The sequence below is a fragment of the Eleutherodactylus coqui genome, chromosome 3 (assembly GCF_035609145.1).
Source record: "Eleutherodactylus coqui strain aEleCoq1 chromosome 3, aEleCoq1.hap1, whole genome shotgun sequence".
Classification (NCBI taxonomy): Eukaryota; Metazoa; Chordata; class Amphibia; order Anura; family Eleutherodactylidae; genus Eleutherodactylus; species Eleutherodactylus coqui.
Genome location: NC_089839.1, coordinates 29,611,269 through 29,637,354, shown reverse-complemented (window position 1 = coordinate 29,637,354; position 26,086 = coordinate 29,611,269). Strand labels below are relative to the sequence as shown.

Below are 26,086 nucleotides of genomic sequence, written 5' to 3'. Positions count from 1 at the left end.
CAATGAAGGTCTCTTCCTACCCGGTAATGTGAGGGGTTGCTGATCCTTCATCATGGCGTCCTTGTACAGATCCTGATGTCCTTCTAAATACTCCAACTTCTCAATCTTGATGTCGGGACAATCCTGGGAATATAGAGGACTGGGACATCTCTCTGGGGGATTTGACTGACTGGATTTAGCTATAGGAAATAACCAGAGACTGAATACATTGTATATCCGATGATCAGATGATGGTGAGTCTAGCCGACCCTCAAAACTGTCTCCTACAATCAATGAAGTCTCCTCCTACCCGGTGATGTGAGGGGCTGCTGATCCTTTATCATGGCGTCCTTGTACAGATCCTGATGTCCTTCTAAATACTCCAACTTCTCAATCTTGATGTCGGGACAATCCTGGGAATATAGAAGACTGGGACATCTCTCTGGGGGATTTCTCCGACTGGATCCATCTATAGGAAATAACCAGAGACTGAATACATTGTATATCTGATGATCAGATGATGGTGAGTCTAGCCGGCCCTCAAAACTGTCCTCTACAATAAAGAAAGATCTCCTCTTACCCGGTGATGTGAGGGGCTGCTGGTCCTCCATCATGGAGTCCTTGTACAGATCCTGATGTCCTTCTAAATACTCCAACTTCTCAATCTTGATGTCGGGACAATACTGGGAATATAGAGGACTGGGACATCTCTCTGGGGGATTTCTCTGACTGGATCCATCTATAGGAAATAACCAGAGAGACTGAATACATTATATATCTGATGATCAGATGATGGTGAGTCTAGCTGACCCTCAAAACTGTCTCCTACAATCAATGAAGGTCTCCTCTTACCCAGTGATGTGAGGGGCTGCTGATCCTTCATCATGGCGTCCTTGTACAGATCCTGGTGTCCTTCTAAATAATCCAACTTCTCAATCTTGATGTCGGGACAATCCTGGGAATATAGAGGACTACATCTCTCTGGGGGATTTCTCCGACTGGATCCATCTATAGGAAATACCCAGAGACTGAATACATTGTATATCTGATGATTAGATGATGGTGAGTCTAGCCGGCCCTCCAAACGGTCCTCTACAATCAATGAAGATCTCCTCTTACCCGGTGATGTGAGGGGCTGCTGATCCTCCATCATGGAGTCCTTGTACAGATCCTGATGTCCTTCTAAATAATCCAACTTCTCAATCTTGATGTCGGGACAATACTGGGAATATAGAGGACTGGGACATCTCTCTGGGGGATTTCTCTGACTGGATCCATCTATAGGAAATAACCAGAGACTGAATACATTGTATATCTGATGATCAGATGATGGCGAGATTAAAAATATGTAGGTGTGGCAGCATATACGGGTGCAACTAATTATGCAATATAAAACAAAAGCTTTATTGATCCATGTAGCCAATTCAGGCAACGTTTCGGCCACACATTGGCCTTTATCAAGCCATCTGACCAGACAAGGAGTACATGCTGAAAAATGACCAATGTGTGGCCGAAACGTTTCCTGAATTGGCTACATGGATCAATAAAGCTTTTGTTTTATATTGCATAATTAGTTGCACCCGTATATGCTGCCACACCTACATATTTTGGATGACGTTGAGGTTGCTAGTTCACAACCTTTTGTGGCTATTGCATTTTTTGTACTGTAGTGGTTCCTCCCAAATGGGAGTTGTTTTTTTTTGCTATTTAGTGAGTGCTGCGGGTCTCTATTTTTTGACAAGCCATAATGGCGAGATTAGGCATCCCTCAAAAATGTCCTCTACAATCAATGAAGGTCTCCTCTTACCCAGTGATGTGAGGGGCTGCTGATCCTCCATCATGACCTCCTTGTACAGATCCTTGTGTCCTTCTAAATACTCCAACTTCTCAATCTTGATGTCGGGACAATCCTGGGAATATAGAGGACTGGGACATCTCTCTGGGGGATTTCTCTGACTGGATCCATCTGTATTAAATAACCAAAGAGACTGAATACATTGTATATCTGATGATCAGATGATGGCGAGACTAGCCGACCCTCAAAACTGTCCTCTACAATAAATGGAGGTCTCCTCTTACCCGGTGATGTGAGGGGCTGCTGGTCCTTCATCATGACGTCCTTGTACAGATCCTTGGGTCCTTCTAAATACTCCCACTCCTCCATGGAGAAATTGACAGTGACGTCCTGACACCTTATAGGAACCTGACACACACAATATACCGTCATCCTCCAGACTCCTCCCTTGGTGGTATTATATAATGTCCCCCATTCCCAGCAGCGCTCACCTCTGCGGTCAGCAGCTCAGTGATCCTGTGGGTAAGTTCTAGGATCTTCCGCTCATGTATCAGTGAATGAGGTGAAGGCTCAGTGATGGGGCTCTGGGTCCGGCTCTGTCCTCCTGACACACAGAGGGTCACACACTCACCAGACGACTTCTTCACTACTGTGTAATCCTGTGGATGGTGAGACAATGATCACTACATGGAGGCTAAGAATCCTTCACCTTTCCCATCATTCCCCTGTTTATTACTAGAGATAAGAGTGGCATCATGTGAAGCTCTCACCTCCCCAGTTATCCAGTAGATGATCTCCAGGGTGAGGTCTAATATCCGGGCAGCCATGTGGTCTCTGTCCTTCTCCATCCTTGGTGGGTCATTGATGGAAAGGGCCATCGTCTTTATCTGTGAGAGTCCTGTACCTAAGGAACCCAAGGGAAAACAAGAACATCTTCCATGAAGGGTCCCACTACTAGGGGATTATAGAGTATTAGTGACAGCGTATAATGGAGGTGACTTATTTACCAGATTACTGACCATTAGAGATGAACGAACATGCTCGGTAGGGTCAGTTACTTGAGTGAGCCTCGCTCATCTCGAGTAACTGCCTTCTCCTCTGAGTGTGCTCGGGGGGGGGGGGGGGGGGGGAGGAGGACAGGTAGCAGGAGGGAGAGAGATCTCTCTCACTCTCCCTCCTGCTGCCCTCTGCTCTCCCCCACCGCCCCCTGAGTACGCTTGGAGGAGAAGGCAGTTACTTGAGATGAGCGAGGCTCGCTCAAGTAACTGACCTTACCGAGCGTGCTTGCTCATCTCTACTGACCATAATATGACATATTAGCTCATTGTCCCCCTGTTATATAGGGAGTACAGGGTCACACAGGATACACTGCAAGTATTCACAGATATTTGGATAAAGTCCCTGCTGGCAACGACAGAAAGATGTCGGAGGATACAGAACATTGCAGCCGGCTGTATACGGGGCGGTGCAGCCGTGTATACACAGTATTAGGCAGGCAGTGTACATGGGGGGCCCCGACGAGGGCGGTCAGAGCACATAACCCCCTAATAATACACCGCACCCCCCTAATAATACACCGCACCCCCCTAATAATACACCGCATCCAAGAACTGTAACCACCAGTGATGGAACTGCAACTAATATCAGTGCTGCACATTGTCTGCAATAACTACGGTGCAGCTGGAGGACCAAAATACCTCCGGACCATCACAGCAAAACATCCGCAGCAAAGATTAGCCATGAAGAACTGGGATTTTATCTATTTCTCCAATATGCGATTCATTCCACATCTGACAAACTGGTATCCGAGGCGCAACTAACGGCAGGAGATAAATGCAGCCGCCGCAGTACGGACACACGGACGTTTACCTCTAACTGACCTGGACTGACCGTCATACAGCCCAATGCACAGACTCATGCAGCGCACACACCTCTACTAATTGCTGACATCATCAGAAGAGAACTTCAAGAAACTCCTCCCACACACGTGACTGGTCACATGATCATGACATCATCACAGGTCCTTTACCCCAGTAGGATCCAGCATCTCCCATCCTGGAGGCCCCGCCCCTTTCTGTGACATCACTACCAGCCCGGCTATTATGTAGGCAGCCCATTATTGAGGTGAGGGGGCTGCAGGGGCTTCTACCAGGCGCAGCCTCCATTGTCACCGTGTGTGTGTGGTTACCATGCGGCGGCTGCGGGTTTTTGGTTGCGCGCTCGTGGGTCCGGGTGGCGACGTGTGACCAGCACCTGCGAGTGTAGCTCTATGCACGAATCTCTGGTTATGGGATTCTGCTCGGAGGTAGTCGCCTCCCCCTCTCCGCCCCTGGGCGAAGGCTTCTGTTTTTAACCCCTTAGTGACCAAGCCTGTTTGCGCCTTAATGACCCGACCAAATTTGCATATCCAAGTGATTCTGACAATGTTTTTTTGCCACATGTTGTACTTCATTTAGGTGCTAAAAATAGACTGATAGAATTTGTGTATATTTATTAAAAGCGCCAAAATTGGGAAAATGTTTTTTTTTAATTGTCATTTTTTCACATTTTAATTGTAATATATCAAATATGTGCAAACATACTGTACAAATTTTTGATGATATATATATTTCCATCTGTTCACTTTATTCTGGATGCACATTTGAAAAGCTTTCTTTTTTTTTTTTTTATCTATTTAGGAGACGTACAAATTTAAGATTAATTATAATTATTAACATTTTGAGGAACACTTTGTTTTCCTGCACCAAACCAAGATTGCAAAGGCTCATAGGTGTCCGAATGATAGATACCCCCACAAATGACCCCATTTTAAAAGCTACAACCCCAATGTATTCACTGAGGGGGTCAGGAGTATTTTGACCTCACAGATTTTTTTTAGGCGTTAATGCAATTTAGAGGAGAAAAATAAAATTTACGATTTCTGCATATATGTCGTTTTGAAGGCAGTTTTATTTTCTATAGTGCACATGAAAATGAGGATTTGCACCCCAAAATGGATCCCCCCGTTTGTGCCATGTTCAGAAACATACCCATTGTGGCCCTAATATTACATCTGTATGCACAAAGGGGCCCAAACCGAAAGAAGCAGGCCGGTGCCTTTCAAAACAGAATTTGCCTGAAGGTGTTTCAGGCCCCATTGCCCACTTGTAGAGCCCTCGAGCGGCCAAAACGATATAGAACCCCCACAAATGACCCCATTTTGAAAACTAGACCCCTTAACGAATTCATCTAGGGGTGTACTGCGTATTTTGACCTCGCAGTTTTTGAATGAATCTAAGCAAAGCAGAAGGAAAAAATTACGATTTTCATTTTTGTGGGCAATTGTGTCATTTTAAAAACAGGTTTTTTTTTGTACAGCACACATAGGAATGAAGACTTTCATCCCAAAATGGATACCCCCGTTTGTCCCGTGTTCAGAAACATACCCATTGTGGCCCTGATCTTCTGTCCATATGCACAACGGGGCCCAAACTGAAAAGAGCAGCCGGTGGCTTTCAGAACAGACATTTTGCTTGAAGCTGATTTAGGCCCCATTGCCCACTTGTAGAGCCCTTGAGCGTCCAAAATTATGGAGAACCCCCACAATTGACCTCATTTTGAAAACTAGACCCCTTAACGAATTCATCTAGGGGTGTATTGTGTATTTTGATCCCACAGTTTTTTAATTAATCTAAGCAAAGCAGAAGGAAATAATTAAGATTTTCATTTTTGTGGGCAATTGCGTCAAATTAAAAACAGGTTTTTTTTTTGTACAGCACACATATAAATGAAGACTTTCACCCCAAAATGGATACCACTGTTTGTCCCGTGTTATGAAATATACTCGTTGTGGCGCTAATCTGTTTACAAGACACATGGCTCGGCCTGTAATAGAGGGAACACCCGTTGGATTTCAGGACATAACTGAATAAATTCCAGGCCCCATTGCCCACTTGTAGACCCCTTGAGTGACCAAACCGATGGAGAACCCCCACAAATGACCCCATTTTGAAAACTAGACCCGTTAGCAAATTCATCTAGGGGTGCACTGTGTATTTTGATCCCACGGTTTTTGAATGAATCTATGCAAAGCAAAAGGAAAATAAATACAATTTTCATTTTTTTGGCAACTGTGTCAATTTAAAGAGAGTTTTTTCCCGGCGTCATCCTGACGGCAGACATGGAGGTTGCACCTTGACCTTGTAGGGACAGGAAGCAAGAGACTTCAAAAGGCTCCTCCTGCCTCCCATTCACCAGTGCTTCCTGTCCCTACAGGGACATGCAAGAGGTGCTGCCTCCAGGGAGCCACAGGATAATACCGGAATTGAAGCTTCCCCTCTCACCTTCTTCCAGGAAGGAATCTGGCTGACAGCGGGGCTGACGGTCCACAGGGCTGCTTCCCCTCTCACCTCCCCTCGGGAGAGTCAGCGCGGTCCGGGGGCACGGCGGGCCACACGTCTGACCGCTCGGGGTTCACCACCGCAAAACGCATCGGAGCGGCGGACCAGAGGTCCCCGAGTCCCCTCCTGCTTCTTCCACGGGCTTCCGTGCAGCGTTTCAGCCGGGGAGAGCGGCGGGCCATAGGCTCAGATGCCTCTCCTCCAGGCATGCCGGCGCGGCCGCGTGCAACGTCAGGGGGCGGAGCCAATGACGCGGCGTGACGTGGTGACGTCAGACGTCGGAGATTTAAAAATGGAGACCCCCGGCAAGCTTCCATTGACAGCACACCTTCAGAGAAGGATTACTCTGTCTGCCTGATCCTGTCTATACTTCTGGCAAGTATGACTACAAAGGAATCAGAGATGGAAGCCCTGCAAACCGTAAGTGTGACTTGCTGCAGGAATGTTATGCCCAGGGATTTAGCATTGTGTAGGGGTTTTCCCTTATGTGCATGCATGTATATTCTGCAGGACAGGGAATTCACCCGGTCTAAGCAAGACCTTAGGAAAAAATACAAGAAATGCGCCCTGTGCCTTAAAAAATTAGACAAGGCATATAAAAAACCGCTATGCCAGGACTGTACCTCCAAGATCCTTACGGATGAACAGGCCGCATTCAGGGAGGATATTAGATCCCTAGTCAGGGAGGAGGTCAGGGCATCGATCTCCAGTCTCCCTCAGCCAAGCGGGAAAAAAGGGCCACTAAAAGAGCGAGCCACATACTGCTGTCGAGATCAAACTCTGAGCAATCCCTGGGCGACCTGTCAGACGGCGAACTCTTGGACCGTCCCTCTGACACCAAGGATGAGAAGAAGTAGTATTATTTTTCATCCGGGGACCTGGATGACCTGATCAGAGCCGTCAGGGATACAATGAAGCTAGAGGATGTGGTCGAGCCAAGGTCCGTACAGGACGACATGTTCGGCGGGTTCAGGCCAAGGAATCGCATTGTGCTTCCAGTTAATGATACTCTGAAAAAAGTAATCATGCATGAACGGGCTTGCGCGGACAGACATCTCTACTTGTCCCGCGAGCACAAAGAAAGACTCCGCTTAGCGGAGGAAGATGTGATCGTCTACGAAGAGGTCCCCAAGGTGGACGCACAAGTGGCCAGAATGGCCAAAAAGACAGCCCTGCCATTTGAGGACTCCTCTCATCTCAAAGACCCGATGGACAACAGGGTTGATGCGTTGATGAAACGGGCCTGGCAAACAACGGCCTATACGCTGGAGTCCAACATCGCAGCGACTTCCGTGGCGAGGTCGATGTTTCTCTGGTTAGGGGAACTCGACGACCAGATTAAACAGAAGGCCCCCAGAGAGGCGTTACTGGAATGCATGCCTCTACTAAAATCAGCAACAGGCTTCCTGGCAGACGCATCCGCAGAGTCCATGAGGCTGGCAGCCAGAAGCGCCGCATTGTCCAACATGGCCAGGCGGGCAGTCTGGCTAAAAACATGGAAGGCAGATACGGCCTCCAAAGGAAGATTGTGTTCCATCCCCTTTCATGGCCAGCACATTTTTGGCGCAGATTTGGAGGAGATCCTAAAAAGAGCTACCGACAAAACCCACAGTTTTCCGGATCAAGCAAGAACGGGATTTCCCTACAAACGCCAGCCATCCTTTAAGCCATACCGGGGCAAAGGAAAGACGGGGCGCTGGTCCTACCCCAAAGGAGGCAGGGGTAAGACAAAAACAACCCCTACCCCTATAGAAGAGTACCAGGTGGGGGCAGACTATTGAGCTTTTCCCGAGAATGGCAAGAGATTACAGATAACCCGTGGGTCCTGCAGCTCATAGCCCAGGGGTACAGAATAGAATTCTTCACCCGGCCCCCGAATTTCTTCAGAGTCACCCCCACACAATCCCCTGCCATGCAGGACATCTTTAAAGATGAAATCTCTAAGATGCTGCAAATGGGGGCGGTAGTTCGGGTCCCCACAGTAGAGCAGGGCCAGGGTTTCTACTCGCCTCTATTTCTGATTTAAAAAAAGCCAAACGGCAGTTTCCGGATTATTCGTAATCTGAAGGGCCTGAATAAATTTATTACCTACAAAAGGTTTAAAATGGAAACAGTCCGGTCAGCGGTAACCCTGATCGAAAGAGGGGACTTTATGAGTACCATCGACCTAAAAGACGCGTACTACCACGTCCCAGTCCTGCCAGAACATCATAAATACCTGAGGTTTGCCATCAGAATAGGGAGCCGGGTACGCCATTTTCAATTTCAGTGCCTACCCTTTGGCATCTCTACAGCGCCCAGAATATTCTCTAAAATAGTGGCAGAGATGGTGGCGCATCTCCATGTAGCAGGTATAAATATCATCCCGTACCTGGACGACTTCCTGGTGATCGCCTCCTCATCCAAGATCCTCAGAGACAATACTAGCAGAGTCATCTCTCTGTTTCAGAGATTGGGGTGGATAGTTAACTTCCCCAAGTCCAGTCTTCTCCCTGAGACACGGAAAACCTTCCTGGGGGTGCAGATAGACTCAGTATCACAGACCTTGTCTTTGCCTCCACCCAGACAGGAAAGTCTTAGACTGGCAGCTCAGGAGGGAGGCCAGAAGAAGCAAATGGCAATTAGGGACGCAATGAGGCTCCTGGGCCTCATGACCTCCTGCATTGGCATTATCCCTTGGGCCCAGGCGCACTCTAGAACACTACAGAGAGCCATCCTGGGTAACTGGGATGGGACATCCATCTCTCTGGATAGGAGAATGCCCATGTCATCCTCTGTCTTAAGGTCCCTCCGCTGGTGGCGGTCAACTGATACTCTAGAAGCGGAGTCCCCATGGGTGGCAGAACCCTTCATCTCTGTAGTAACAGAGCCAGTCTGGCTAGGGAGCGCAAGTGGGGCAGCGCCTGCTCCAGGGCGAGTGGGGGCCGACGCTGCGTGCCCAGACATCGAATTTCAGAGAACTTAGGGCCATCTGGGAAGCGCTTCACAGGACTCAGGATATCCTAAAGAAAAGACACATAAAAGTCTTCTCCGATAATGTGACCGCCGTTTCACTTATTCGCCACCAGGGGGGCACCAGAAACGTTCACCTGCTGAAACTAACAGCCCGGATCTTCAGATGGGCCGAGACCACGGTACAATCCCTGACAGCGGTCCACCTCAAAGGGTCCCAAAACCAGACAGCCGACTTCCTCAGTCGAAGACGCCTGGACCCCGGAGAATGGTCGCTGAATCAGGAGGAGTTTCGTCTTATTACGGAAACCTGGGGCAGTCCACAGGTGGACCTATTCGCGAGCAGCAGAAACTCAAAATGCCCCGCCTACTTTTCCCTAGATCCGAGGGACAGGGCCGAGGGGTTAGACGCTTTTTCCCCAGAGTTGGGATTTCAGTCTGGCATACGCCTTTCCCCCCATACCCCTGATCGCGAGGGTTCTTCAGAAGGTCCAGCAGAGCAACATCACGCTGATCCTAATCGCTCCACACTGGGAAAAAAGGGCATGGTTTCCGGTACTCCTAAAACTCGCCATCACGGAGCCAATCCGCCTTCCATCCAGGAAGGATCTTCTAGCACAGGGCCCAGTTCTGTGCCCCAACTTAGAGAGACTGAACCTCGCGGTCTGGATATTGAGGAACAGATGCTACTAAGACAAGGTCTGTCCTCTAGGGTCATCGCGACGTTACGCCAGTCCCGAAAACCGGTGTCCTCAGCTATCTATAATAAAATCTGGAAAAGATTCTCCTCCTGGAGGGGGCTGGAAGTCTCCAATTTCGACACTTCAGTGGCAGAGATTTTGGATTTCCTCCAGGAGGGTCTAGACAAAAACCTGAGACCGGGAACCCTGAAAGTGCAGGTATCAGCACTCTCGGCCATTCTAGATCAGCCCCTAGCGGATCATAGACTAATCCGCAGGTTTATGAAAGCGGCAGAGAGAATGAGGCCAGTTAGCCGTAGTATGGTCCCGCCATGGGACCTAAACTTAGTCCTCCAAAATCTGTGCAAAGATCCCTTTGAGCCTATCGATCAGATACCAATTAGGTTCCTCACGTTTAAAACTGTGTTCTTGGTAGCTATCACAACAGCAAGGCGCGTGAGCGAGCTCCAGGCCCTATCTTGTAAGACACCTTACTCATTAATCCAGGACGATAGGGTCATACTAAAAACAGACCCCTTCTTTCTCCCAAAGATAGCCTCAAAATTCCATAGACAGCAAGAAATTATTCTCCCATCCTTCTGTCAAAATCCCCAAAACGATAGGGAAAGAGACTACAATACCCTGGATGTAAGGAGGGCCATTTTATGCTACTTAGAGCAGACCTCATCCTTCAGGAAGGCTGACTGTCTTTTTGTCCAATTCCAGGGGCCGGGCTGAAGAAGAGCGGCTTCTAGAAGATCCATTAGCCGCTGGATAAAAGCCACCATCCAGCAGGCCTACTCTTCCGGCAACAGCACTATCCCGGAAGGACTCAAGGCCCATTCAACCAGGGCAGTATCCTGCTCCTGGGCAGAGAGGGCTATGGCGACGCCGGACCAAATTTGTAAGGCAGCCACATGGTCCAACCTGCACACCTTCGCAAAACATTACAGGCCGAATGCGGACCTCTCCTCCGATCTCTCTTTCGGGAGAAAGGTCCTGCAAGCAGTGGTCCCTCCCTAAAGAGTTAATCTGGTATACTCCATGTCTGCCGTCAGGATGATGCTGGGAAAAGGGAGTGAATTTCTTACCGAAAATTCCTTTTTTCCGAGTCATCCTGACGGCACGTATTTCCCTCCCAAAAATTCACACGATTATATCTACATCTATGCGGGCACGAACTAGTAGCCCAGAGGCTCCTATGGTGGACATTTCTGCTTATGCGGTAAATTTGTGCATATTTCCTTTGTTTAATCCGGGTAAGCTACCCTCTTATTGTTTATGTTCAAATAGAACTAACCATGTTAATTTTGTCTTGGAGCAATAAAAATCTTCCTTGGTTAACCACGACATGTCCATGTAAGTAAGTTAGAAGACACTGGTGAATGGGAGGCAGGAGGAGCCTTTTGAAGTCTCTTGCTTCCTGTCCCTACGAGGTCAAGGTGCAACCTCCATGTCTGCCGTCAGGATGACTCGGAAAAAAGGAATTTTCGGTAAGAAATTTACTCCCTTTTTGTACAGCACACATAGGAATGAAGACTTGCACCCCAAAATAGATACCCAAGTTTGTCCCGTATTCAGAAACGTACCCATTGTGGCCCTAATCTTCTTACAGGACACATGGCTAGGCCTATAATGGAGGGAATGCCCGTTGGATTTCAGGGTACAACTGAATAAATTCCATAAAAATTGACTCCCTAAAAATATCCCCCCCCCCCCCCCTCTGCGCCCTTTTCGGCGTTCCCCAAATCTTAGATAAAAGTAATAATGTGAACTGTGTGGTATTTCTGAAGACGGGTAATTACGGAGGCTGATTGAAATGGGCACATAGGGCAATAAAACCGGTATCCCCCGGTAGCGGTCTGAATAACGCCAAACTTACACGGCCGTATGTGGAATCCGCTTGTGGAGGTGCGCAGCGGATCCCAGCTGTGAGTCTGGCCGTGGCGCTGTGTATGGCCATGTAATGTACTGCGCATAACTGCATACTCACACAGGAGGTCATGCGCACTACATCATTTTTGTTTTTATTTCCCGCGCCGTCGCTTAGAGATGACTCAGGTACCCGCAGCCCGTACACAATGTGTTTGCACATGGGATGCGAGTATATCCGCTGTCATAGAGCACAATGGGCTCTAGGTCGCGGATATCCGCGGTAAAATCTAGCATGCCGTGTTCTGTTTCTGCGAGTGGATTATGTAATTCCGGCCCGCTAATTGGGGGGGATTGTGTAATCTAATGCATGTGATTGATCCGTGGATTACCGCTGATCAAGCGCATGCAGAACCCGTAATTCCTCTCTGGTCATGTGTGACCGGCCTAATGTTAGTTCGCTACTTTATCATGTGACCGGGGACCGCTCAGCGAGGCCACCGGTCACTGCTCCAAGCACTCAGCGAACGTTGGTCGTTGGGAGCAAGGAGATTTAAAATTTCCTGGGCTCCCCGGCTCCTGCGAATGTGTCCGGCATTTTGCCGGCGGGCGCATGCGCAGAAGCTGGAAGGATCCATGGAGAATAATCGCATCTGGATTCAAATGCGGAAGCCTCCGAGAAGATGTTTCATGTCCCCTCACCGAAACTCCCATTTTTTAACAAACTTTTACGTGATCGTCATTATGCATTGGATAACGGCGATCACGTGACCAGTAACCGCATACCGCGGCTCCCCGTGACATCTCCAGGATCTTGGCTACCTTTGGTAGCCAGGTTCAGGGAGATTTTACATTTCTTGGGCAATCCTTCACTTTTGCGCATGCGTCCGCCATCATGCTGATGGGCTCATGCGCCGAAGCTGGGGTAAGGTCCGCGGATCAACATCCCATGAGGGAACAAATCCGGGACCTTGGGTACGTAATTTCATCCCCCCTTACGGATACGATCCATAAGGGGAGATGAAACTTTAACTTTATAAACTTTCTTTTTTTTTTTTTTTTTACTTTTTAACTTTATATGATCACGGTTATCTGATGGATAACGGTGATCATGTGACTGGGAACCGCATACAGCGGTCCCCAGTCATATCTCCCTGCACTCGGCTTACGGTGACAGCCGGGTGCAGGGAGATTTTGAATTTGCCGGGCTCGCCGGCCTTCTGCGCATGCGCGCCACATCGGCACATCGCAGAAGCCAGCGGATGGTCCCGAGAGTGGTGGGAGGACATGGAGGAAGGAGGGTGAGTATTTTCACCTTCCCTCATGGATCCGATCCATGAGGGGAGGTGAAACTTTTCTTTTTTTCAACTTTTCTTCACTTTTCCGCGATCGCCGTTATCCAACGTTATAGCGTTTTTTAAAACAGAGTCTCTAAGCATTTCTATACTCATCGTAATTCAGATTTGTCACTTTTCAAAATTACCCCGGTGGAACAAATCCCCATCGGCGAGTTTTCTAGACTTAAAACAAAGGAAATGGTTTACTTTTTCCATTTTAACACTTTAAATCCAGACGGTCTCAATGAGACGCTTGAAAAAATAAAATTTTAATAAAAAGTATAATTTTAATATACCCGGTTTCCCTGAAAATGAGACATAGCATGATTTTCCAGAATTTTTGAGGATGCAAAATGATTTTTCAGGCTTTTTGAGGATGCTTGAAATATAAGCCCTACTCCAAAATTAAGCCGTGCTAACAGTTAATTAAAAAAGTCAATTTAAATAGTTTCCAGGCAGCTATACATGTAAAAAAGTTAAACCTTTTTGAACAAAAATTAATATAAGACACTGTCTTATTTTCAGGGAAACACAGTAGAACATTGGAAGTTTCCTACTGAATTTCTGACAAGACTGTGGATCCCATACACTGCCCCTGGGGCCCGCGGCGGCTGCGAGGCAGGGCCGCCCGCCGCCACTGGGGCCCGCGGCGGCTGCGAGGCAGGGCCGCCCGCCGCCACTGGGGCCCGCGGCGGCTGCCAGGCAGGGCCGCCCGCCGCCACTGGGGCCCGCGGCGGCTGCGAGGCAGGGCCGCCCGCCGCCCCTGGAGCCCGAGTCGGCTGCGAGGCAGGGCCGCCCGCCGCCCCTGGAGCCCGTGTCGGCTGCGAGGCAGGGCCGCCCCTGGGGCCCGCGTCAGCTGCGAGGCAGGGCCGCCCGCCGCCCCTGGGGCCCGCGGCGGCTACGAGGCAGGGCCGCCCGCCGCCCCTGGAGCCCGTGACGGCTGCGAGGCAGGGCCGCCCGCCGCCCCTGGAGCCCGTGTCGGCTGCGAGGCAGGGCCGCCCGCCGCCCCTGGAGCCCGTGTCGGCTGCGAGGCAGGGCCGCCCCTGGGGCCCGCGTCAGCTGCGAGGCAGGGCCGCCCGCCGCCCCTGGGGCCCGCGGCGGCTACGAGGCAGGGCCGCCCGCCGGCCCTGGGGCCCGCGGCGGCTACGAGGCAAGGCCGCCCGCCGCCCCTGGGGCCCGCGGCGGCTACGAGGCAGGGCCGCCCGCCGCCCCTGGGGCCCGCGGCGGCTGCGAGGCAGGGCCGCCAGCCGGCCCTGGGGCCCGCGGCGGCTACGAGGCAAGGCCGCCCGCCGGCCCTGGGGCCCGCGGCGGCTACGAGGCAGGGCCGCCCCTGGGGCCCGCGGCGGCTACGAGGCAAGGCCGCCCGCCGGCCCTGGGGCCCGCGGCGGCTACGAGGCAGGGCTGCCCACTGTCTCCTCTCCTAATTAATCTAAGCATAGATCCATTGGCAATAAAAGGTTGTTATAACCCGGACAACAAGGGAATCATACGATTGGTATGTGAGCAGATGATGTATTGGCAGTCATATCCTCTACCCGTACCGCCATCCCTGACCTGATGGTGGAGCTGTCCGGGTTCAGGTCACTTTCTGGCCTGACAATAATGCCAAGTTGAAAGCTTCTAACCTCCCCCTCCCCCACAGGATCTCTTCCTACTGCAATCCAATTTCCTGGTTACATGGATAACCGGGTCGCTGGACTATCTGGATATAAAACTCCGCACCCTCACTCTGAATGAGACTCACAGCACACTGCAGGATTAAGCCAGTACAAAGATGACTATTAAGTCCATGGGACGCCACAATAACGGGGTCAGAGCCTTCAGAGACCCCAATGTACCTGTGTTCCACTTTCTTACCAAAGGAATGGCAGCATCCAGGGCGTGGTATAATATAATAATTAGTGGTATAATATAATAATTATTATAATTATTATATTATACCACACCCTGGATGCTGCCATTATTATAATTATTATATTATACCACGCCCTGGATGCTATAACTATTATATTATACCGCGCCCTGGATGCTGCCATTATTATATTATACCGCGCCCTGGATGCTATAATTATTATATTATACCACGCCCTGGATGCTGCCATTATTATATTATACCGCGCCCTGGATGCTATAATTATTATATTATACCACGCCCTGGATGCTATAATTATTATATTATACCACGCCCTGGATGCTGCCATTATTATATTATACCGCGCCCTGGATGCTATAATTATTATATTATACCACGCCCTGGATGCTATAATTATTATATTATACCACGCCCTGGATGCTATAATTATTATATTATACCGCGCCCTGGATGCTATACTTATTATATTATACCACGTCCTGGATGCTATAATTATTATATTATACCGCGCCCTGGATGCTGCCATTATTATATTATACCACGCCCTGGATGCTGCCATTATTATAATTATTATATTATACCACGCCCTGGATGCTATAAGTATTATATTATACCACGCCCTGGATGCTGCCATTATTATATTATACCACGCCCTGGATGCTGCCATTATTATATTATACCACGCCCTGGATGCTATAATTATTATATTATACCACACCCTGGATGCTGCCATTATAATTATTATATTATACCACGCCCTGGATGCTATAATTATTATATTATACCACGCCCTGGATGCTATAATTATTATATTATACCGCGCCCTGGATGCTGCCATTATTATAATTATTATATTATACCACGCCCTGGATGCTATAAGTATTATATTATACCACGCCCTGGATGCTGCCATTATTATATTATACCACGCCCTGGATGCTATAATTATTATATTATACCACACCCTGGATGCTGCCATTATAATTATTATATTATACCACGCCCTGGATGCTATAATTATTATATTATACCGCGCCCTGGATGCTATAATTATTATATTATACCACACCCTGGATGCTGCCATTATTATAATTATTATATTATACCACGCCCTGGATGCTGCCATTATTATATTATACCGCGCCCTGGATGCTATAATTATTATATTATACCACACCCTGGATGCTGCCATTATTATAATTATTATATTATACCACGCCCTGGATGCTGCCATTATTATATTATACCACGCCCTGGATGCTGCCATTATTATAATTATTATATTATACCGCGCCCTGGATGCTATAATTATTATATTATACCACGCCCTGGATGCTGCCATTATTATAATTATTATATTATACCACGCCCTGGATGCTGCCATTAGTATATTATACCGCGCCCTGGATGCTATAATTATTATATTATACCACGCCCTCAATGCTGCCATTATTATAATTATTATATTATACCGCGCCCTGGATGCTATAATTATTATATTATACCACACCCTGGATGCTGCCATTATTATAATTATTATATTATACCACGTCCTGGATGCTGCCATTATTATATTATACCGCGCCCTGGATGCTATAATTATTATATTATACCACACCCTGGATGCTGCCATTATTATAATTATTATATTATACCACGCCCTGGATGCTGCCATTATTATAATTATTATATTATACCGCGCCCTGGATGCTATAATTATTATATTATACCACGCCCTGGATGCTGCCATTATTATAATTATTATATTATACCGCGCCCTGGATGCTATAATTATTATATTATACCACGCCCTGGATGCTGCCATTATTATAATTATTATATTATACCACGCCCTGGATGCTGCCATTATTATATTATACCGCGCCCTGGATGCTATAATTATTATATTATACCACGCCCTGGATGCTGCCATTATTATAATTATTATATTATACCGCGCCCTGGATGCTATAATTATTATATTATACCACGCCCTGGATGCTGCCATTATAATTATTATATTATACCACGCCCTGGATGCTATAATTATTATATTATACCGCGCCCTGGATGCTGCCATTATTATAATTATTATATTATACCACACCCTGGATGCTATAAGTATTATATTATACCACGCCCTGGATGCTATAATTATTATATTATACCACGCCCTGGATGCTATAATTATTATAATTATATTATACCACGCCCTGGATGCTATAATTATTATATTATACCGCGCCCTGGATGCTATAATTATTATATTATACCACGCCCTGGATGCTATAATTATTATATTATACCGCGCCCTGGATGCTATAATTATTATATTATACCGCGCCCTGGATGCTATAATTATTATATTACACCACACCCTGGATGCTGCCATTATTATAATTATTATATTATACCGCGCCCTGGATGCTATAATTATTATATTATACCACGCCCTGGATGCTGCCATTATTATAATTATTATATTATACCACGCCCTGGATGCTGCCATTATTATATTATACCGCGCCCTGGATGCTATAATTATTATATTATACCACACCCTGGATGCTGCCATTATTATAATTATTATATTATACCACACCCTGGATGCTGCCATTATTATAATTATTATATTATACCACGCCCTGGATGCTATAACTATTATATTATACCGCGCCCTGGATGCTGCCATTATTATATTATACCGCGCCCTGGATGCTATAATTATTATATTATACCACGCCCTGGATGCTGCCATTATTATATTATACCGCGCCCTGGATGCTATAATTATTATATTATACCACGCCCTGGATGCTATAATTATTATATTATACCACGCCCTGGATGCTGCCATTATTATATTATACCGCGCCCTGGATGCTATAATTATTATATTATACCACGCCCTGGATGCTATAATTATTATACTATACCACGCCCTGGATGCTATAATTATTATATTATACCGCGCCCTGGATGCTATACTTATTATATTATACCACGTCCTGGATGCTATAATTATTATATTATACCGCGCCCTGGATGCTGCCATTATTATATTATACCACGCCCTGGATGCTGCCATTATTATAATTATTATATTATACCACGCCCTGGATGCTATAAGTATTATATTATACCACGCCCTGGATGCTGCCATTATTATATTATACCACGCCCTGGATGCTGCCATTATTATATTATACCACGCCCTGGATGCTATAATTATTATATTATACCACACCCTGGATGCTGCCATTATAATTATTATATTATACCACGCCCTGGATGCTATAATTATTATATTATACCACGCCCTGGATGCTGCCATTATTATAATTATTATATTATACCACGCCCTGGATGCTATAAGTATTATATTATACCACGCCCTGGATGCTGCCATTATTATATTATACCACGCCCTGGATGCTATAATTATTATATTATACCACACCCTGGATGCTGCCATTATAATTATTATATTATACCACGCCCTGGATGCTATAATTATTATATTATACCGCGCCCTGGATGCTATAATTATTATATTATACCACACCCTGGATGCTGCCATTATTATAATTATTATATTATACCACGCCCTGGATGCTGCCATTATTATATTATACCGCGCCCTGGATGCTATAATTATTATATTATACCACACCCTGGATGCTGCCATTATTATAATTATTATATTATACCACGCCCTGGATGCTGCCATTATTATATTATACCGCGCCCTGGATGCTATAATTATTATATTATACCACGCCCTGGATGCTGCCATTATTATAATTATTATATTATACCGCGCCCTGGATGCTATAATTATTATATTATACCACGCCCTGGATGCTGCCATTATTATAATTATTATATTATACCACGCCCTGGATGCTGCCATTATTATATTATACCGCGCCCTGGATGCTATAATTATTATATTATACCACGCCCTCAATGCTGCCATTATTATAATTATTATATTATACCGCGCCCTGGATGCTATAATTATTATATTATACCACACCCTGGATGCTGCCATTATTATAATTATTATATTATACCACGTCCTGGATGCTGCCATTATTATATTATACCGCGCCCTGGATGCTATAATTATTATATTATACCACACCCAGGATGCTGCCATTATTATAATTATTATATTATACCACGCCCTGGATGCTGCCATTATTATAATTATTATATTATACCGCGCCCTGGATGCTATAATTATTATATTATACCACGCCCTGGATGCTGCCATTATTATAATTATTATATTATACCGCGCCCTGGATGCTATAATTATTATATTATACCACGCCCTGGATGCTGCCATTATTATAATTATTATATTATACCACGCCCTGGATGCTGCCATTATTATATTATACCGCGCCCTGGATGCTATAATTATTATATTATACCACGCCCTGGATGCTGCCATTATTATAATTATTATATTATACCGCGCCCTGGATGCTATAATTATTATATTATACCACGCCCTGGATGCTGCCATTATAATTATTATATTATACCACGCCCTGGATGCTATAATTATTATATTATACCGCGCCCTGGATGCTGCCATTATTATAATTATTATATTATACCACACCCTGGATGCTATAAGTATTATATTATACCACGCCCTGGATGCTATAATTATTATAATTATATTATACCACGCCCTGGATGCTATAATTATTATATTATACCGCGCCCTGGATGCTATAATTATTATATTATACCACGCCCTGGATGCTATAATTATTATATTATACCGCGCCCTGGATGCTATAATTATTATATTATACCGCGCCCTGGATGCTATAATTATTATATTACACCACACCCTGGATGCTGCCATTATTATAATTATTATATTATACCGCGCCCTGGATGCTATAATTATTATATTATACCACGCCCTGGATGCTGCCATTATTATAATTATTATATTATACCACGCCCTGGATGCTGCCATTATTATATTATACCGCGCCCTGGATGCTATAATTATTATATTATACCACACCCTGGATGCTGCCATTATTATAATTATTATATTATACCACGCCCTGGATGCTGCCATTATTATATTATACCGCGCCCTGGATGCTATAATTATTATATTATACCACGCCCTGGATGCTGCCATTATTATAATTATTATTATATTATACCGCGCCCTGGATGCTATAATTATTATATTATACCACGCCCTGGATGCTGCCATTATTATAATTATTATATTATACCACGCCCTGGATGCTGCCATTATTATATTATACCGCGCCCTGGATGCTATAATTATTATATTATACCACGCCCTGGATGCTGCCATTATTATAATTATTATATTATACCGCGCCCTGGATGCTATAATTATTATATTATACCACGCCCTGGATGCTGCCATTATTATAATTATTATATTATACCACGCCCTGGATGCTGCCATTATTATATTATACCGCGCCCTGGATGCTATAATTATTATATTATACCACGCCCTGGATGCTGCCATTATTATATTATACCGCGCCCTGGATGCTATAATTATTATATTATACCACGCCCTGGATGCTGCCATTATTATAATTATTATATTATACCACGCCCTGGATGCTATAATTATTATATTATACCGCGCCCTGGATGCTGCCATTATTATAATTATTATATTATACCACACCCTGGATGCTATAAGTATTATATTATACCGCGCCCTGGATGCTATAATTATTATATTATACCACGCCCTGGATGCTATAATTATTATAATTATATTATACCACGCCCTGGATGCTATAATTATTATATTATACCGCGCCCTGGATGCTATAATTATTATATTATACCACGCCCTGGATGCTATAATTATTATATTATACCGCGCCCTGGATGCTATAATTATTATATTATACCGCGCCCTGGATGCTATAATTATTATATTATACCGCGCCCTGGATGCTATAATTATTATATTACACCACACCCTGGATGCTGCCATTATTATAATTATTATATTATACCGCGCCCTGGATGCTATAATTATTATATTATACCACGCCCTGGATGCTATAATTATTATATTATACCGCGCCCTGGATGCTATAATTATTATATTATACCGCGCCCTGGATGCTATAATTATTATATTATACCACGCCCTGGATGCTATAATTATTATATTATACCGCGCCCTGGATGCTATAATTATTATATTATACCGCGCCCTGGATGCTGCCATTATTATAATTATTATATTATACCACGCCCTGGATGCTGCCATTATTATATTATACCGCGCCCTGGATGCTATAATTATTATATTATACCACGCCCTGGATGCTGCCATTATTATAATTATTATATTATACCGCGCCCTGGATGCTATAATTATTATATTATACCACGCCCTGGATGCTGCCATTATTATAATTATATTATACCGCGCCCTGGATGCTATAAGTATTATATTATACCGCGCCCTGGATGCTATAATTATTATATTATACCGCGCCCTGGATGCTGCCATTCCTTTGGTGAGAAAGTGGAACACAACTATCTGGATATAAACTGGACGAAATTCTACGCCTCATTATCGGGTTTCCCCAAAAATAAGACCTACCCCAATAATGACCGTCACAGTATATACTTAAAGGGGTTGTCCGGCCGCACACAGTTGGTTTTTTTCCCCCCACTAATGACCTGTTATGTAGATGTATTAAAACATACACCATTATAACACACACACAGCATTATAACACACACGCGCCATTATAACACACACGCGCCATTATAACACACACGCGCCATTATAACACACACACACCATTATAACACACACACACCATTATAACACACACACACCATTATAACACATACACCCATTATAACACATACACCATTATAACATACGCCAGTATAACACATGCCATTATAACACATACACCATTATAACATACGCCAGTATAACACATACACCATTATAACACACACTATTATAACACACACACCATTATAACATACACTATTATAACACACACACCATTATAACATACGCCCATTATAACACACTATTATAACACACACACCATTATAACATACACTATTATAACACACACACCATTATAACATACGCCCATTATAACACACTATTATAACACACACACCATTATAACACACACACCATTATAACACATACACCCATTATAACACACAGCATTATAACACACACACACCATTATAACACACACACACACCATTATAACACACACACACCATTATAACACACACACACCATTATAACACACACACACCATTATAACACACACACACCATTATAACACATACACCCATTATAACACACGCCATTATAACACATACACCATTATAACATACGCCAGTATAACACACACTATTATAACACATACACCATTATAACACATACACCATTATAACATACGCCCATTATAACACACTATTATAACACACACACCATTATAACACATACACCCATTATAACACACAGCATTATAACACACACACAGCATTATAACACACACACAGCATTATAACACACGCCATTATAACACATACACCATTATAACATACGCCAGTATAACACATACACCATTATAACATACACTATTATAACACATACACCATTATAACACATACACCATTATAACATACGCCAGTATAACACACGCCAGTATAACACATACACCATTATAACACACACTATTATAACACATACACCATTATAACACACACACAGCATTATAACACACACACACCATTATAACACATACACCCATTATAACACACGCCATTATAACACATACACCATTATAACACACACTATTATAACACATACACCATTATAACATACACTATTATAACACATACACCATTATAACACATACACCATTATAACACACACCATTATAACATACGCCCATTATAACACACTATTATAACACACACACCATTATAACACATACACCCATTATAACACACACACCATTATAACACACACACTATTATAACACACACACTATTATAACACACACACCATTATAACATACACTATTATAACATACACCCATTATAACACACGCCAGTATAACACATACACCATTATAACACACACTATTATAACACACACTATTATAACACACACTATTATAACACACACTATTATAACACACACTATTATAACACACACACCATTATAACATACGCCCATTATAACACACACACCATTATAACACACACACACCATTATAACACACACACACACCATTATAACACACACACACACCATTATAACACACACACACACCATTATAACACACACACACCATTATAACACACACCATTATAACACACACACACCATTATAACACATACACCCATTATAACACATACACCATTATAACATACGCCAGTATAACACATGCCATTATAACACATACACCATTATAACATACGCCAGTATAACACATACACCATTATAACACACACTATTATAACACACACTATTATAACACACACACCATTATAACATACACTATTATAACACACTATTATAACACACACACCATTATAACATACGCCCATTATAACACACTATTATAAACACACACACACCATTATAACACACACACCATTATAACACATACACCCATTATAACACACTATTATAACACACACACCATTATAACATACGCCCATTATAACACACTATTATAACACACACACACCATTATAACACACACACACCATTATAACACACACACACCATTATAACACACACACGCCATTATAACACATACACCATTATAACATACGCCAGTATAACACATACACCATTATAACACACACTATTATAACATACACTATTATAACACACTATTATAACACACACACCATTATAACATACGCCCATTATAACACACTATTATAACACACACACCATTATAACACATACACCCATTATAACACACAGCATTATAACACACACACACCATTATAACACACACACACCATTATAACACACACACACACCATTATAACACATACACCCATTATAACACATACACCCATTATAACACATACACCATTATAACATACGCCAGTATAACACACACTATTATAACACACACTATTATAACACATACACCATTATAACATACGCCCATTATAACACACTATTATAACACACACGCCATTATAACACACACACAGCATTATAACACATACACCCATTATAACACACGCCATTATAACACATACACCATTATAACATACGCCAGTATAACACATACACCATTATAACACACACTATTATAACACATACACCATTATAACACATACACCATTATAACACATACACCATTATAATATACGCCAGTATAACACACGCCAGTATAACACATACACCATTATAACACACACTATTATAACACATACACCATTATAACACACACTATTATAACACATACACCATTATAACACACGCCAGTATAACACATACACCATTATAACACACACTATTATAACACACACACCATTATAACACATACACCATTATAACATACGCCAGTATAACACACACTATTATAACACATACACCATTATAACACACACACACCATTATAACACATACACCCATTATAACACACACACACCATTATAACACATACACCCATTATAACACACGCCATTATAACACATACACCCATTATAACACACGCCATTATAACACATACACCATTATAACATACGCCCATTATAACACACTATTATAACACACACGCCATTATAACACACACACAGCATTATAACACATACACCCATTATAACACACGCCATTATAACACATACACCATTATAACATACGCCAGTATAACACATACACCATTATAACACACACTATTATAACACATACACCATTATAACACATACACCATTATAACACATACACCATTATAACATACGCCAGTATAACACACGCCAGTATAACACATACACCATTATAACACACACTATTATAACACACGCCAGTATAACACATACACCATTATAACACACACTATTATAACACATACACCATTATAACACATACACCATTATAACATACGCCAGTATAACACACACTATTATAACACATACACCATTATAACACACACACAGCATTATAACACACACACACCATTATAACACATACACCCATTATAACACACACACACCATTATAACACATACACCCATTATAACACACGCCATTATAACACATACACCATTATAACACACACCATTATAACACATACACCCATTATAACACACGCCATTATAACACATACACCATTATAACATACACTATTATAACACATACACCATTATAACACATACACCATTATAACACACACCATTATAACATACGCCCATTATAACACACTATTATAACACACACACACACCATTATAACACATACACCCATTATAACACACGCCAGTATAACACACACACTATTATAACACATACACTATTATAACACACACACCATTATAACATACACTATTATAACATACACCATTATAACATACACTATTATAACACACACCATTATAACATACGCCCATTAGAACACACTATTATAACACACACACCATTATAACACATACACCCATTATAACACATACACCATTATAACACACACACTATTATAACACACACACTATTATAACATACGCCCATTAGAACACACTATTATAACACATACACCATTATAACACACACCATTATAACGCACATTACTCACTTACCTTTATATTTTCTTATCTTCTTCCTGTGAAACTTACAAACGGAATAAATCCAAGATGGCCGCCGTCCTTATATTTCCCATGATGCCTTTCTGGCACGGTCTAAGGTCATGTGACCAGCGTGCTTGCTCCCGAGGGCATAGTTAGGATTTCAGCCGCAGTTCAGCAGCGCTGCTGATTCGAGGATGCTGGTCACGTGACCTTAGACCAGACAACATCTGGTATGACTGCACACTGCTAGTAAAAGCTTGTCAGCTCCTCCATACTTGTACAGCTTTGTAAGGCTGTGGAGGAGGAGGAGGGGGAGGGGGAGCCGGCTGTCATGTCCTGCACTGAAGCCAGGAGGGAGGGGGAGCCGGCTGTC

At 43.7% G+C, this 26,086-nt stretch overlaps 1 pseudogene; it reads right to left on the bottom strand.

The window, feature by feature from the left end:
* The window catches only part of LOC136620112 (zinc finger protein 850-like), a 182,808-nt pseudogene that overhangs the window by 84,092 nt on the left and 72,630 nt on the right, over window positions 1-26,086 (bottom strand).